Here is a 15,267-nt window from a genome sequence, read left to right on the forward strand (position 1 = left end):
TATTCCGTCATTACCTGGCGCCTTGGGATTTTTTAGCACAGATATTGCCATTCTCAATTTGTCAAAGAGCGGGGCCGAAACGGGCTTTCCATAAATAAATAAATAAATGTAAGGCGCGATAACCTCCGAAGAGATATAAGGCCGAGCATCTCTTCCAATTAGCGTCATGCTCCTCTTGATTTTCCCTACAAATTGGCCGGACGGGACCTACATGTTTCATTCTGACTGCGAACGGCATCTGCAATGCAGACGAGTTTTCACTGAGAGCTTTTCATGGCAGAAATACACCCGGAGCGCTTTCCAAACATTGCCGAGGGGCGACCCCGCTTAGAAAAATTTTCTTCTAATTGAAGAACCTTATTTCTAAAATTTTGATATTGCTTTGCCCGGGATGTGAACCCAGGGCATACGGTATGGTAGGCGGAGTACGCTACCATCACACCACGGTGGCCGCCATATTCACTTAAAAATTCATTTAAAAATGTAATACCTTTTAAAGTTTTTATTAACAAAAAAATCTATTATAGAAGACGAAGAATTGAAGCGGTTTGAACAGGAGAACCCTATTTAAGACAAATTTATAATTATTTTTGTTTGTTTGTCATTTCAAATTATAAAATTGCTTACAAATTGGCACCGTCAATATCGTAAAAATTCAGTACCGACGAGAAAATTGATGAAAGTTCAAAAGAAATAGGGAAGAATGGGACCTAGTCCAAAGTGATTCAATAATAGAGTGGTAATCGCGAAAAATGTTGTAAGCGCGTCTTTCTGCAAACAATGACTTCTTGCAAATAACTGTTATGATTTCGTTGATCAAAAATCAATTCGTTCAATAAAGTTTTTTCGGCATTTATCAAATTTATGTTTATTATTATTATAGTGTCATTAAAAAAAAAAAAAAAAAAAGAATGTAAAGTGTATTTAATTCTATTTTTTTGTATTATTTTAATCTCAAAAATGTTTTCGAAAAAAATCTACAATTCTAGAAAATCTTACAAAAATTAAACTTGTTAATAACTTAAATTGTTTTTTTTTAATTTTTCCATCAAACATATATCACATTTACATTCAAATATTAACTTATTGTATATCCCAGAGTAGCTATTTATAACTTTTGCGTATCATATAACCATTAGATTTGACGCGTGTTTGTGTCGTACAAAAGTAGTATATCTGACAAATAATTGCTGTACATGGAACAAAAATTTCCAAGATTAAAGAAAATTTCGGCAGTTCATTTGATGCTGCAAGCATTGCTTATCATTTCAGACTAATAGTCCAATTCTCCGCGGTGGCTACTCACAATTGTCTTAGGCCATTTTTCAAAGAAACATTGAAAAGTAAGGAACACTGAAATTAAAGTTGAGAAACATTTGAAATGGCGTTTCATTACCATGCCGTTCTGTTCATACTGGAGACGGGCTTCAAGGACTGGATTTCAAGAAGTGTAAGAAAAGTGTTGTATTTAAAAATAATGTTTGCGAATTGAAACTAAATTCAGTTCTCAAATACACCTTAAATTGCAAGCAACTAAAATGTTTATTGGGAAGTTAAATTTATAAACAAAAGCGAACTATCGCCACCCAGAACGCTTGTATGAATCGTTATATAACTGGTAGCTGTTAGTAGGGGAGAACGCTATATAAGCTGTTGTGGACGTTATTTCATTTTGAGCTGAAAATTGTAAGAATAGCTCTAAATCATTGTACGATTGCTGTTGTTGCTATTTGACAGCATCAGTGGCATATTGCCATAATTTCCGTTGTTATGGTGGTAAGTGTTAGTAAGATAAACAACACCCACCAAGAACGTACATATTATAGATATATGTTAATAAATTCATATTATGATAAAAAGAAATATTTATAAGAAGAAGTTAAATTATAGACAATGCTCTTTATATTTCATGTTAGTTTGCTGTGGGAATATTTTTAGCAGAAGCTTTTATATTGTTATATCAACCGACTTCCAGCTGCTGTTTATGGTCGGCATTAAATTAATATATCCCATCCCTCCTAAAAAGGAATACGTCGCGAATTGGAAAAGGAGGTCGGCCGAAATCTGCTCGGAGTTAGTTGACCGAAGCATATATATATTTTTATACTCAGATGAGCAGAGCTCACAGAGTATATTAACTTTGTTCGCATAACGGTAATCCGTAACGGCATAAACAAATCGAGATAGATGTAGACTTCTATATATCAAAATTATCTGCCAATCTGCTATTACTATATGTGTGCTAAATAAAAATTAGCAAAACCGGATGGCGAACACGCCCACTTTAAAAAAATTTTTTTTTTAAGTCAAATTTTAACAAAAAATTTATTATCTTTACAGTATATAAGTAAATTATGTCAATATTCAACTCTAGTAATGATATGGTGCAACAAAATACAAAAATTAAATAAAATTTCAAAATGGGCGTGGCTCCGCCCTTTTCATTTAATTCGGCTAGAATACTTTTAAGGCCATAAATCGAACAAAAATTTTCCAACCCTTGTGAAATTTGGTACGTGCATAGATTCTATGATGATAAGTGTGTTTTCTGAAAATGGGCGAAATCGGTTGAAGCCATGCCCAGTTTTTATACACAGTCGACCGTCTGTCCTTCCGCTCGGCCGATAACACGATTGAACAAAAATCGATATATCTTTAATAAACTTAGTTCACTTACTTATCTGAACTCACTTTATCTTGGTATAAAAAATGGCCGAAATCCGACTATGACCACGCCCACTTTTTCGATATCGAAAATTGCGAAAAATGAAAAAAATGCCATAATTCTTTACCAAATACGAAAAAAGGGATGAAACATGGTATTTGGATTAGTTTATTGACGCCAAATATAACTTTAGAGAAAACTTTGTAAAATGGGTATGACACCTACCATATTAAGTAGAAGAAAATGAAAAAGCACTGCAGGGCGAAATCAATAGCCCTTGGAATCTTGGCAGGAATACTTTCTTGGCATGACATATATAAATAAATTATCGGTACCCGACAGATGATGTTCTAGGTCACCCTGGTCCACATTTTGGTCTATATCTCGAAAACGCCTTCACACATATAACTAAGGGCCACTCCCTTTTAAAACCCGCATTAATACCTTTAATTTGATACACATATCGTACAAACACATTCTATAGTCACCCCTGGTCCACCCTTATTGCGATATCTCGAAAAGGCTTCCACCCATAGAACTAAGGCCCACTACGTTTTAAATAATCATTAGCATTTCTCATTTGGTACCCATATCGTACAAAATACATTCTAGAGTCACCTCTGGTCCACCCTTATGGCGATATCCTGAAATTGCGTCCACCTATAGAACTATGGCGCACTCGCTTTTAAAATACTCTTTAGTACTTTCCATTTGAAACCCATGCCATACAAACACAGTCCAGGGTGGCCCTAGGTTCATTTTGCTAAATGGTGATTTTCCCTTATTTTGTATCAAAAGCTCTCAGCTGAGTATGTAATGTTCGGTTACACCCGAACTTAGGCTTCATTACTTGTTATACTCAGTTGAGCAGAGCTCACAGAGTATATTAAGTTTGATTGGATAACGGTTGGTTGTACATATATAAAGGAATCGAGATAGATATAGACTTCCATATATCAAAATAATCAGGATCGAAAAAAAATTTGATTTAGCCATGTCCGTCCGTCCGTCCGTCCGTCCGTTAACACGATAACTTGAGTAAATTTTGAGGTATCTTGATGAAATTTGGTAAGTAGGTTCCTGAGCACTCATGTCAGATCGCTATTTAAAATCAACGATATCGGACTATAACCACGCCCACTTTTTCGATATCGAAAATTTCGAAAAACCGAAAAAGTGCGATAATTCATTACAAAAGACAGCTAAAGCGACGAAGCTTGGTAAATGAGTTGAACTTATGACGCAGAATAGAAAATTAGTAAAATTTTGGACAATGGGCGTGGCACCGCCCACTTTTAAAAGAAGGTAATTTAAAATTTTGCAAGCTGTAATTTGGCAGTCATTGAAGATATCATGATGAAATTTGGCAGGAACGTTACTCCTATTACTATATGTACGCTTAATAAAAATTAGCAAAATCGGAGATGGACCACGCCCACTTTATAAAAAAAATTTTTTTTAAGTAAAGTTTTAACAAAAAATTTAATATCTTTACAGTATATAAGTAAATTATGTCAAGATTCAACTCCAGTAATGATATGGTGCAACAAAATACAAAAATAAAAGAAAATTTAAAAATGGGCGTGGCTCCGCCCTTTTTCATTTAATTTGTCTAGGATACTTTTAACGCCATAAGTCGAACAAAAATAAACCAATCCTTTTGAAATTTGGTAGGGGCATAGATTTTATGGCATTAACTGTTTTCTGTGAAAATGGGCGAAATCGGTTGATGCCACGCCCAGTTTTTATACACAGTCGTCCGTCTGTCCTTCCGCATGGCCGTTAACACGATAACTTGAGCAAAAATCGATATATCTTTACTAAACTCAGTTCACGTACTTATCTGAACTCACTTTATCTTGGTATGAAAAATGAACGAAATCCGACTATGACCACGCCCAATTTTTCCATATCGAAAATTACGAAAAATGAAAAAATTCCATAATTCTATACCAAATACGAAAAAAGGGATGAAATATGGTAAGGTAATTGGATTGTTTTATTGACGCGAAATATAACTTTAGAAAAAACTTTATAAAATGATTGTGACACCTACCATATTAAGTAGAAGAAAATGAAAAAGTTCTGCAGGGCGAAATAAAAAACCCTTAAAATCTTTGCAGGTATTACATATATAAATAAATTAGCGGTATCCAACAGATGATATTCTGGGTCACCCTGGTCCACATTTTGGTCGATATCTGGAAAACGCCTTCACATATACAACTACCACCACTCCCTTTTAAAACTCTCATTAATACCTTTAATTTGATACCCATATCGTACAAACTCATTCTAGAGTCACCCCTGGTCCACTTTTATGGCGATATTTCGAAAAGGCGAACACCTATAGAACGAAGGCCCACTCCCTTTTAAAAATACTCATTAACACCTTTCATTTGATACCCATATCGTACAAACAAAGTCTAGAGTCACCCCTGGTCCAGAAAGGCCCACTCCCTCTTAAAATACTCATTAACTCCTTTCGTTTGATACCCATATTGCACAAACGAATTCTAGGGTCACCCCTGGTCCACTTTTATGGCGATATTTCGAAACGGCGTCCACCTATGGAACTAAGGATTACTCCCTTTTAAAATACTCATTAACACCTTTCATTTGATACCCATATCATACAAACAAATTCTAAAATCACCCCTGGTCCACCTTTATGGCGATATCTCGAAAAGGCGAACACCTATAAAACGAAGGCCCACTCCCTTTTAAAAATACTCATTAACACCTTTCATTTGATACCCATATCGTACAAACAAAGTCTAGGGTCACCCCTGGTCCACCTTTATTGCGATACCTCGCAAATGCGTCCACCTATAGAACTAAGGCCCACTCCCTCTTAAAAATACTCATTAACACCTTTCATTTGATACCCATATCGTACAAACAAAGTCTAGAGTCACCCCTGGTCCAGAAAGGCCCACTCCCTCTTAAAATACTCATTAACTCCTTTCGTTTGATACCCATATTGCACAAGCGAATTCTAGGGTCACCCCTGGTCCACTTTTATGGCGATATTTCGAAACGGCGTCCACCTATGGAACTAAGGATTACTCCCTTTTAAAATACTCATTAACACCTTTCATTTGATACCCATATCATACAAACAAATTCTAAAATCACCCCTGGTCCACCTTTATGGCGATATCTCGAAAAGGCGAACACCTATAAAACGAAGGCCCACTCCCTTTTAAAAATACTCATTAACACCTTTCATTTGATACCCATATCGTACAAACAAAGTCTAGAGTCACCCCTGGTCCAGAAAGGCCCACTCCCTCTTAAAATACTCATCAACTCCTTTCGTTTGATACCCACATTGCACAAACGAATTCTAGAGTCACCCCTGGCCCACCTTTATGGCGATATCTCGAAACGGCGACCACCTATAGAACTAAGGCCCACTCCCTTTTAAAATACTCATTAACACCTTTCGTTTGATGCCCATATTGTGCAAACAAATTCTAGGGTCACCCATGCTCCACCTTTATGGCGATATCTCGAAACGGCGTCCACCTATGGAACTAAGGATTACTCCCTTTTAAAATGCTCATTAACACCTTTCATTTGATACCCATATCGTACAAACGCATTCTAGAGTCACCCCTGGTCCATCTTTACGGCGATATCTCGAAAAGGCGTCCATCTATAGTACTTAGGTCCACGCCCTTTTAAAATACTCATTAATACCTTTCATTTGATACCCATATCGTACAAACGCATTCTAGAGTCAACCCTGATCCATCTTTATGGCTATATCCCTAAATGGCGTCCACCTATAGAACTATGGCCCACTCCCTCATAAAATACTCTTTAATGCCTTTCATTTGGTATACATGTCATACAAACACATTCCAGGGTTTCCCTCGGTTCATTTTCCTACATTGTTATTTTCCCTTATGCTCTCAACTGAGTATGTAATGTTCGGTTACACCCGAACTTAACCTTCCTTACTTGTTTTAATGATACATCTTTTAGTTAACAAGTTAATTGAAGCCTAAAGTATTCGCATCAAAATTCATAAAAGGCAGTATGTGAACTTTACTGCCTTTTTGCTATGTACTGCAGTATAATTGTATTACCCGCATTGATTTTTTTTGTAACGTGTATATTAGGGTCGGTCAAATTTATTGTTGAAAAGGCACATCCAGATTCTGAATCTATGGGTTAGACTGATTAAAATTGCCCATCGGACCATAGGTCTGAAATGAACTTCGAGTCTCCCATACTTTGTTAGAAAATATTTTTTTTAGAAATTTTTATTATTATTTTTGTTAGAAAATATTTTGGGCTATTTAAAAATTGATTGATTGATTTTTCGCATGTTATCGCTTCTTTTTGGGGAAAATCGAGAATTTGTTGCAAAAATCGAAGAATAATTTACTTTTCCATATTTCGAATTCAATTTTTAAATAGGGAGACTTGAAATTCATTTCAGACCTATGGTCCCATGGACAATATTACTCAGTATGACCCATAGATTCAGAAACTGGATGTGCATCTGAAGTTTTTTTACCCATACGATTTGACCCGCCCTAATACATATACATTTGCGGGTAAAAAAAAGGCGCTTATCATTACGTAGATGATGCTTAGGAGACCCATCTACCGAAAATTATTGAATAACTCGCTACAAAATGGGTTGTACCGAATAGAAGGGATAAGTACTTCTCTTGCTCATGGTTGATAACCTAAACTGAATCGGTTGCGATGAATAGTGAACACACAGCCTTTTCGGCCATAGGAGTGGAGAATAGAGAGACAATTTTCAGTATCAACTAAGTATAATGCATACTGAAATTCAGCAGTACTAAATTTTGACGCGACATTTTCTTGAGTGTAAATAAGGTTACACATTTAGCAGTCCATATAAAGTTTAAATGCTTATGTATATACATGTTAAAAAAACACAGCTGCTGTCATATGTTTTGTATTTTGTACTTCATATCGTGCAAACGCTTTCTTGTTGAGAACTTTATTCAACCACCAAATTTATTCACCTCGTTGTATAAGTTCGTGTGCGCAATTATATTTTGAATTTCATATAGAAATTTTGTGGGTGAATATTAAAACAAACTTTCATTTATTCTTGAAAATATTAAAAAGTTGATTCTGTGTAATAACGGTTTCCTCTCTTGGCATGTTTGTTCTCTGTATTTGTTGGTTTAATATTTGTGAACAATCTCTCAGCTATTTGTTTAATTTATACTGCGGTCTTATTCGTCATTTCCATTCTTTTGCAGTTTTTAAAGTTCTTTTGTTCTTCTTGTATCCAGAAGATTTTACTAAATAAAATATTAGAAAAAAAGCCTGCTTTTAATTAGATGCGAAAATGCCATCTTATTTAAACTAAAAGCCTAATTTTTGGTTTATTTCATTGTATATACATTAGATAAATCTTAAATATTCAGCAGTAGATTCAAGTTTTTACATAACAAGCAAGGAAGGCTAAGTTCGGGTGTAACCGAACATTACATACTCAGCTGAGAGCTTTGGAGACAAAATAAGGGAAAATCACCATGTAGGAAAATGAACCTAGGGTAACTCTGGAATGTGTTTGTATGACATGGATACCAAATGGAAGGCATTAAAGAGTATTTTGAAAGGGAGTGGGCCATAGTTCTATAGGTGGACGCCTTTTCGAGATATCGCCATAATGGGGGACCATTCGTACGATATGGGTATCAAATTAAAGGTATTAATGAGGGTTCTAAAAGGGAGTGACCCTTAGTTTTATATGTGAAGGAGTTTTCGAGATATCGATTAAAATGTGGACCAGGGTGACCCAGAACATAATCTGTCTGGTACCGCTAATTTATTTATATATGTAATACCACGAACAGTATTCCGGCCAAGATTCTAAAGGCTTTTGATTTCGCCCTGCAGAACTTTTTCATTTTATTCTACTTAATATGGAAGGTGTCACACCTATTTTACAAAGTGTTTTCTAATGTTATATTTTGCGTCAATAAACCAATCCAATTACAATGTTTCATTTCTTTTTTCCTATTTGGTATAGAATTACAGCATTTTTTTTTCATTTTTGGTAATTTTCGATATCGAAAAAGTGGGCGTGGTCATATTCGGATTTCGCCCATTTTATATACCAAGATAAAGTGAGTTTAGATAAGTACGTGAAATAAGTTTAGTAAAGATATATAAATTTTTGCTCAAGTTATCGTGTTAAGGGCCGAGCGGTAGGACAGACGGTCGACTGTGTATAAAAACTGGGCGCGGCTTCAAACCGTTTACACCCATTTTCACAGAAAACATTTATCGTCATAGAATCTATGCCTCTACCAAATTTCACAAGGATTGGTTAATTTTTGTTCGACTTGTGGCATTAAAAGTATTATAGACAAATTAAATGAAAAAGGGCGGAGCCACGCCCATTTTGAAATTTTCTTTTATTTTTGTATTTTGTTGCACCATATCATTACTGGAGTTGCATGTTGACATAATTTACTTATATACTGTAAATATGTTAAATTTTTTGTTATAATTTGACATTTTTTAAAAAAGTGGGCGTGTGCGTCGTCCGATTTTGCTAATTTTGTTTAGCACATATACAGGAAAAGGAGAAACGCTCTTGCCAAATTTCGTTATGATATCTTCAACGACTGCCAAATTACGGCTTGCAAAACTTTCAAATTACCTTCTTTCAAAAGTGGGCAGTGCCACGCCCGTTGTCCAAAGTTTTACTAATTTTCTATTTCACGGGCTAAGGTCAATCCACCTATCAAATTTCACGCTTTAGCCGTTTTTGGTAATGAATTATCGCACTTTTTGTTGTTTTCGAAATTTTCGATTTCGAAAAAGTGGCCGTTGTTATAGTCCGATTTCGTTCATTTTATATAGCGATCTGAGATGACTGCCCAGGAACCTACCTACCAAATTTCATAAAATACCTTAAAAGTTACTCAAGTTATCGTGTTTACGGACGGACGGACTGAAATGGCTAAATAAATTTCTTTTTTCGCCCAGATCTTTTTGATGTATAGAGTCTATATCTATCTCGATTCGTTTATGCCGTTATGGATTAACGTTATGCGAACAAAGTTAATATACTCTGCGAGCTCTGCTCAGCTGAGTATAAAAATAAACAGCAGCGTTATACAACAGCCAAGTAACACATTTTTTTTTTTTTCATGGACCCAATGAAACTAAATTTGCCTATTCATATTGTTTTTTTTTTTTTTTTTTTTTTTGTTTTTGTCGCGCCGTTGATGGGGATCAGTTTGTCAAACGTTGTGATCTAAAACTGCTCTTTAGCTACACAAAAAAATCATGACAGGAAAAAAGGGAGTCCGAGCTATGAAATGTGTTTGAGTGAGAGTAATAATCTTGACATAAACACGGAAAAGGTTCATAAAAAAAAATCGTTCTAATTTGTTTCAAAAAACGTTGCAAAAATTCTCTCTAATGGAAAGTCTCAAATTTAAAGACTTGAGATTTCAGCTGTTAGTTACTTAGGTGTCCTAAAATTCTTGTGACCGCCGTTTAACAAATGCAAAAACAGCTTTGGCTTTATTGACTGTAGAATTAATATGAAGGTTGAAACTAAGCTTGGAATCCATTACGATTCTCAAGTCAAAAAAATTATTTACAATTTCTAGACTATAGCTGTTAATTGTATATAAAGCTGGCAACAAGCTGGTTGTGTAGCTTTACTCTTTCAAGGGGTTTCCTGCGCAACTTATAGCTTATCCAACCCAATTATTAAACTCACCTAACCGTGACAAAACCTGTTACTTTAGCAGTCGAGGCTTTAGTGCAGCAGTGAATATGAAATGCAGAGGTATGAGGGTAAGTAAATCAGCAACTTATCAAGACGGCTGTTGCCGAAAATTCTAGATCCTGGGAGAAATAAACCAACGGGGACACTGAGAGTATAAAAGCAGCATCAGTTTGATTTTAACACGCTATAAGTGAAATACGTAAAATCGTGAATATCTAAAACCATAGTAGTACTGTTCTTATTTAGAACTTTTGCGTTTATTTATGCGAGATTTCTGTGATTCCAACGATAATAGAGGGTACAGAACTAGGAATATTTTCAAAGGTCGCTGCAATATTTTGGTATTTCAAAGATGATAGAAACCATTTTTACCACTTAAGAGTTCACCAAACCATAAAACCATATACTAAATATTATGTTCCTTTTATTTTAAAGGATTTACGCTTGATAACACGTTTTATGCCATTCAACATACTTGTGGCGTAGAATTGAGTACTGTAAATATTAACAATTAAAGGTGTCTAAGTTCGGGTGTAACCGAACATTATATACTCAGCGTAAGCTTCAATTATACATTTCATTTCAGATAAATTACTTTTCTGCATAACACGTGGCACCGCCGGTTTAAAAAAAATGTCTCACCATTTGCTCTTACAATAAAACTTGATAAGTGAAATATCATTGATTCAAAACTATTTTTTGCTAAGCTATTGCTTATAATTCAAGTCCACGACCCTTTCAAACTTGTTTTATATCTGAGTTGCCGTGGTCTTTTAACCGATCCCGTCCATTTTTACTAGAAATATTTTCTGCTATAAGGAAAATATGTGTACACAATTTCATTATGATATGTTAATTTTTCTTCGAATTATAGCTCCGAAACATAGAAAATTGTTTAGTCATAAAAGGGGCGGTGCCACACCCATTTTCAAAAATTTTAGTGTTTTCCAAATGAATGTTATAATTCAATTTATAAAGTAAAATTCTATTGGCGCAAAGCTCTTTTTTGCAAAGATATAGCTTATTTTATTCGTCCACGACTCTTTTTAAAATCTTTTATATAAAAGTGGGCGTGGTCCTTAACCGATTTCGTTAATTTTTCTTCAAAGCATTCCCTATAGTAAAGGCAACCTCTCTGCCGAATTTTGTTACGACAGGTTTAACGATTTTTGATTTATGATTAATAATATTTGTAAAATTGTTTTGATCACAAGTGGGCGGTGCCACGCCCGTTTTGAAAAAATTTCCAATTTTTTATCAAGAGTCCCAATGTCAGTCCACACGTCTAATTTCAACATTCTAGGTGTATTATTTACTAAATTATCAGGGCTTTTTGTGTTTTCCAAAATTTTATATATAAAAAATGGGCGTGGTTATCATCCGAATTCGCTCATTTTCAACACCAATCTATTCTGGGTCCAGATAAGCTAGTGTACCAAATCTGGTGAAGATATCTCAATAGTTACTCAATTTATCGTGCTAACGGACGGACGGGCGGACATGGCTCAATCAAATTTTTTTTCGATCCTGATGATTTTGATATATGTAAGTCTATATATATCTCGATTCCTTTATACCTGTACAACCAACCTTTATCCAATCAAAGTTAATATACTCTGTGTGCAAAGCAGGCTGAGTATAAAAATGGAAACCCGTCTTCCTATACAATCTAAAGTAGCCGGATTTTCGATGTTTTGGGGCTTTTAACTCTTTAGTGGATCACACTTGCATTGTTTCGGTATCAACATATTTACGCTTAAATACAAGTTTTTCCAAAAGAGACATGTTTTCTGAAAGACAACAGAAATAAAGTCGGTTAGAAGTAATTTTGTTTCATTTCGGCCCAATTTTCCTCTCAGCTATCCCCACTTTTTTGTAGACTAGCAGATGCTGATATAAATTTTTTATACAACTACAACAAGACATTAACATACAAATTTTATATGAAGAAACAGCAATTTTTGCTAAACAACTTATTAAATCCCTGGCTATTACAAAAAAAAATCATCTTAATGAATGCTATTGCCACGATTTAAAGAATAAGCTTAGTTTGTTTTTATTGTAAGCTCCTGAATTTTCCACGTGTATATGTAAGTATGATACCGTCATTTCATTCATTTCCTTTTAACTTCATTGTCCATTTTAATAAATTGTTGTACATTCTAACACACCCACAGGAATATTTGTTTTCATGTGAAAAAAATGAAAAATAAAAAATAGCACTTAATTCAAAACAAAAGTACAAATGAAAAACGATTCTGAGAAATATTTGTGTTCTTTGGCGTTTGAATGGTATGAGAAAAAAATGTCATGATCATAAATAATTTGCAGGCGTTGAATATATCAACTTCCCTTTTTCCGCAGCAAGAAGCATCGAATGAAATTTGTGGGCACGGGGCTATCGCTCATTCCTTAATGTAATCCTTAAATGTGTTTCATAAACACATAAATTTGCAGGTATATTTTTTAAATCGTTCCAGTTAGTGATGCCAGACAGTCTCAGTTAAACTATCCACAGAAATTCTAAAAAGCAATTTTTAATCAAATAATCTCACAAAAATCTTAAAGCTTTGTAAGTTGAGATTTGGTGGAAGCTGTGCAGCTAATAATCGGCTTGCTTGTACACGTGGCTCGCCCGTTGCGTTACCACACACTTCGAAGTAGAAACTGGTTTATAACGAATTGCTGCATGGCAACGATTAAGATACGTTAAGATGGAAATTTCTTTCGGAGACTCGAGTAAGTCCTGATCGAAATACATATACAAATACGCCTTGTCCTAGCAAAAGCTAATCAGCTGAACGTAAAGTTACTAGTTGTCGTCCATACAACTAACACAGCTGAGGCTTAAAAGTGTTAAAGATGCCAGGGATATGATCATGCCCTGCATTCAGGCAATTTTTGTCAAAAAGTATATAGATGACACCGCAAGTAAGGTCAAGCAATCCCGCATAGCCCTCGACTTCGTGGTGGGAGAGCTTGGCAATTTGACAGCCTCCTGACTATTCAAGTGGTGTTAAATTTCCTAATAGCTGCAGCAGCGGATATCATGCCATTTAGCGAATTCTTTATAGTGGCGACCACCTCCTGGGAAACGCTGCAGTGTTCGAGCAACCTAAATTTAAGGCTTATACTGAGTTTATTGCAGAATACTCACAACCCTCTCATTCATCATTTGAGAGAATATGAGTGTTGAATGTAGCTCCAGGAGAGGAGGTCGGCGCATAGCAATCTGTCCTGCTAAAAATGTAGCCGAAATCGGTAAAAATGCTGGAGTACTCGTAACTTATAAGCTAATATACCGCGTCATAAAGCCGTTTTGATTATCTGCTGCCATTTCTCTCACGATGTCAACCGGTTAAAGTTACAGCATTGCGTTTACTGCCAGTTATGTTTCGTACAAAGGGCCTCCCTTATTCCAACCATCCTCATTCGCAGCACTACTGACAGCTTTTTGACCATGGAAGAAGTGTGTTGTGCACTCCACCAGACCAGAATGCCATAGAAGACAACCGGTTTGAGCACTATATCGCAGAGTCATTAAACCGTCATTAAAGCGTTTTCCAATTTCCTTTTGACAACAGTACAAGCCAACCAAAGCCTTCCTGGCCCTGTTCTCATATTAAGCTTCTAAGATAGTTTGCTATCAAGAATAATCCCAGGGTATTTAACTTTGTCAGATTTTACCATCAGTACTCCCCATATAGAGCGTTGTCCAAATTCAGGAATCTCGTAGCTTCGCTTAAATAAAACGTGCAATCTAGGTGATTCGGACGACTTTGTTACACTCTCCTGTAGCGTGGCCCTCCTTGCTTTCTCCGCGCCATCGGAATAGGCTTTTCCGATCTCATTTTTACAAAAGTACCCAACCCCATGTTAAAGAGCTCCCATCCCACGGGTAGTTGTAGCAAAATTTAAAGCTTCTCCAACCCAATTTTCAACCTTACCTACTCGTGGCGAATCCTGTTCCTTTGGGCTTTTGTCAAGAGCTAAATTTAACCGCAGTCACTGCAGTGTATTCCAAGCGGAAGTTGCTGTAATTAAAGATGCGGTGGATGAAATTCTATCCAGTGCTACTCCGGTTAGGGAATTTAACATCTACTCTGATAGCCAAGCGGCTATCAAGGCTTTGAGCTCAACTACAGTGCGATCGAGGGTGGTCTGGTGGTGCCTGACCTCGCTTGCGATTGCATAGAACTATTTTACAATGAAGATTATCTGGGTCCCGGGCCATAGTGATATCAGGGGTAACTGTCAAGCGGATCTCTTAGCCCGCATCGGTACAACTGAAACGGATGAAGATGGCTGTAGGGATCTCGGGATTCCGCTGGCCACCTGTGGATTGCTCCTCAATATCTGGACCTCGAGTCAGCTCAGAAAACGTTGGGCGGACACCACGTCTTGCAGGGTAGCAAGATCTTTCTGGCCGAAAGTGGATGGCAGAAGGTCTGCTGAAATAATTGGGTTTACTAAGGCTCACCTATCAATGGTCATTGGGGTTTTGATACGGCACTGTCGGATGGGTATGCATGCCGAACGTCTCAATATATTGGAAACTCCATCCTGCTGCAGCTGTTTGGAGGTCGATGGGGTGGAATCACCAAATCACTTTATGCTTGATTGACCAGCTTTTGCCTGAACTTGGCGAAAGTACTTCGGTCGCGACTCATTTGGATCTCCCGAGTTTTTTTCCAAATTTTAGATCGATATCATTCGGAGCTTTATCGTTGCTACCCAACGATTCTCTAAGTAGCTAGATCTAAGTCACCGTTATTTTTGGTATTTGTGGTATAACAAAGGACCTTCGTGTTGTCCAAGTGAACTATCGTTATCAGGGCAGCTAACACCT

Source organism: Eurosta solidaginis, chromosome 1 (genome assembly GCF_040869045.1).
Source record: "Eurosta solidaginis isolate ZX-2024a chromosome 1, ASM4086904v1, whole genome shotgun sequence".
NCBI lineage: Eukaryota > Metazoa > Arthropoda > Insecta > Diptera > Tephritidae > Eurosta > Eurosta solidaginis.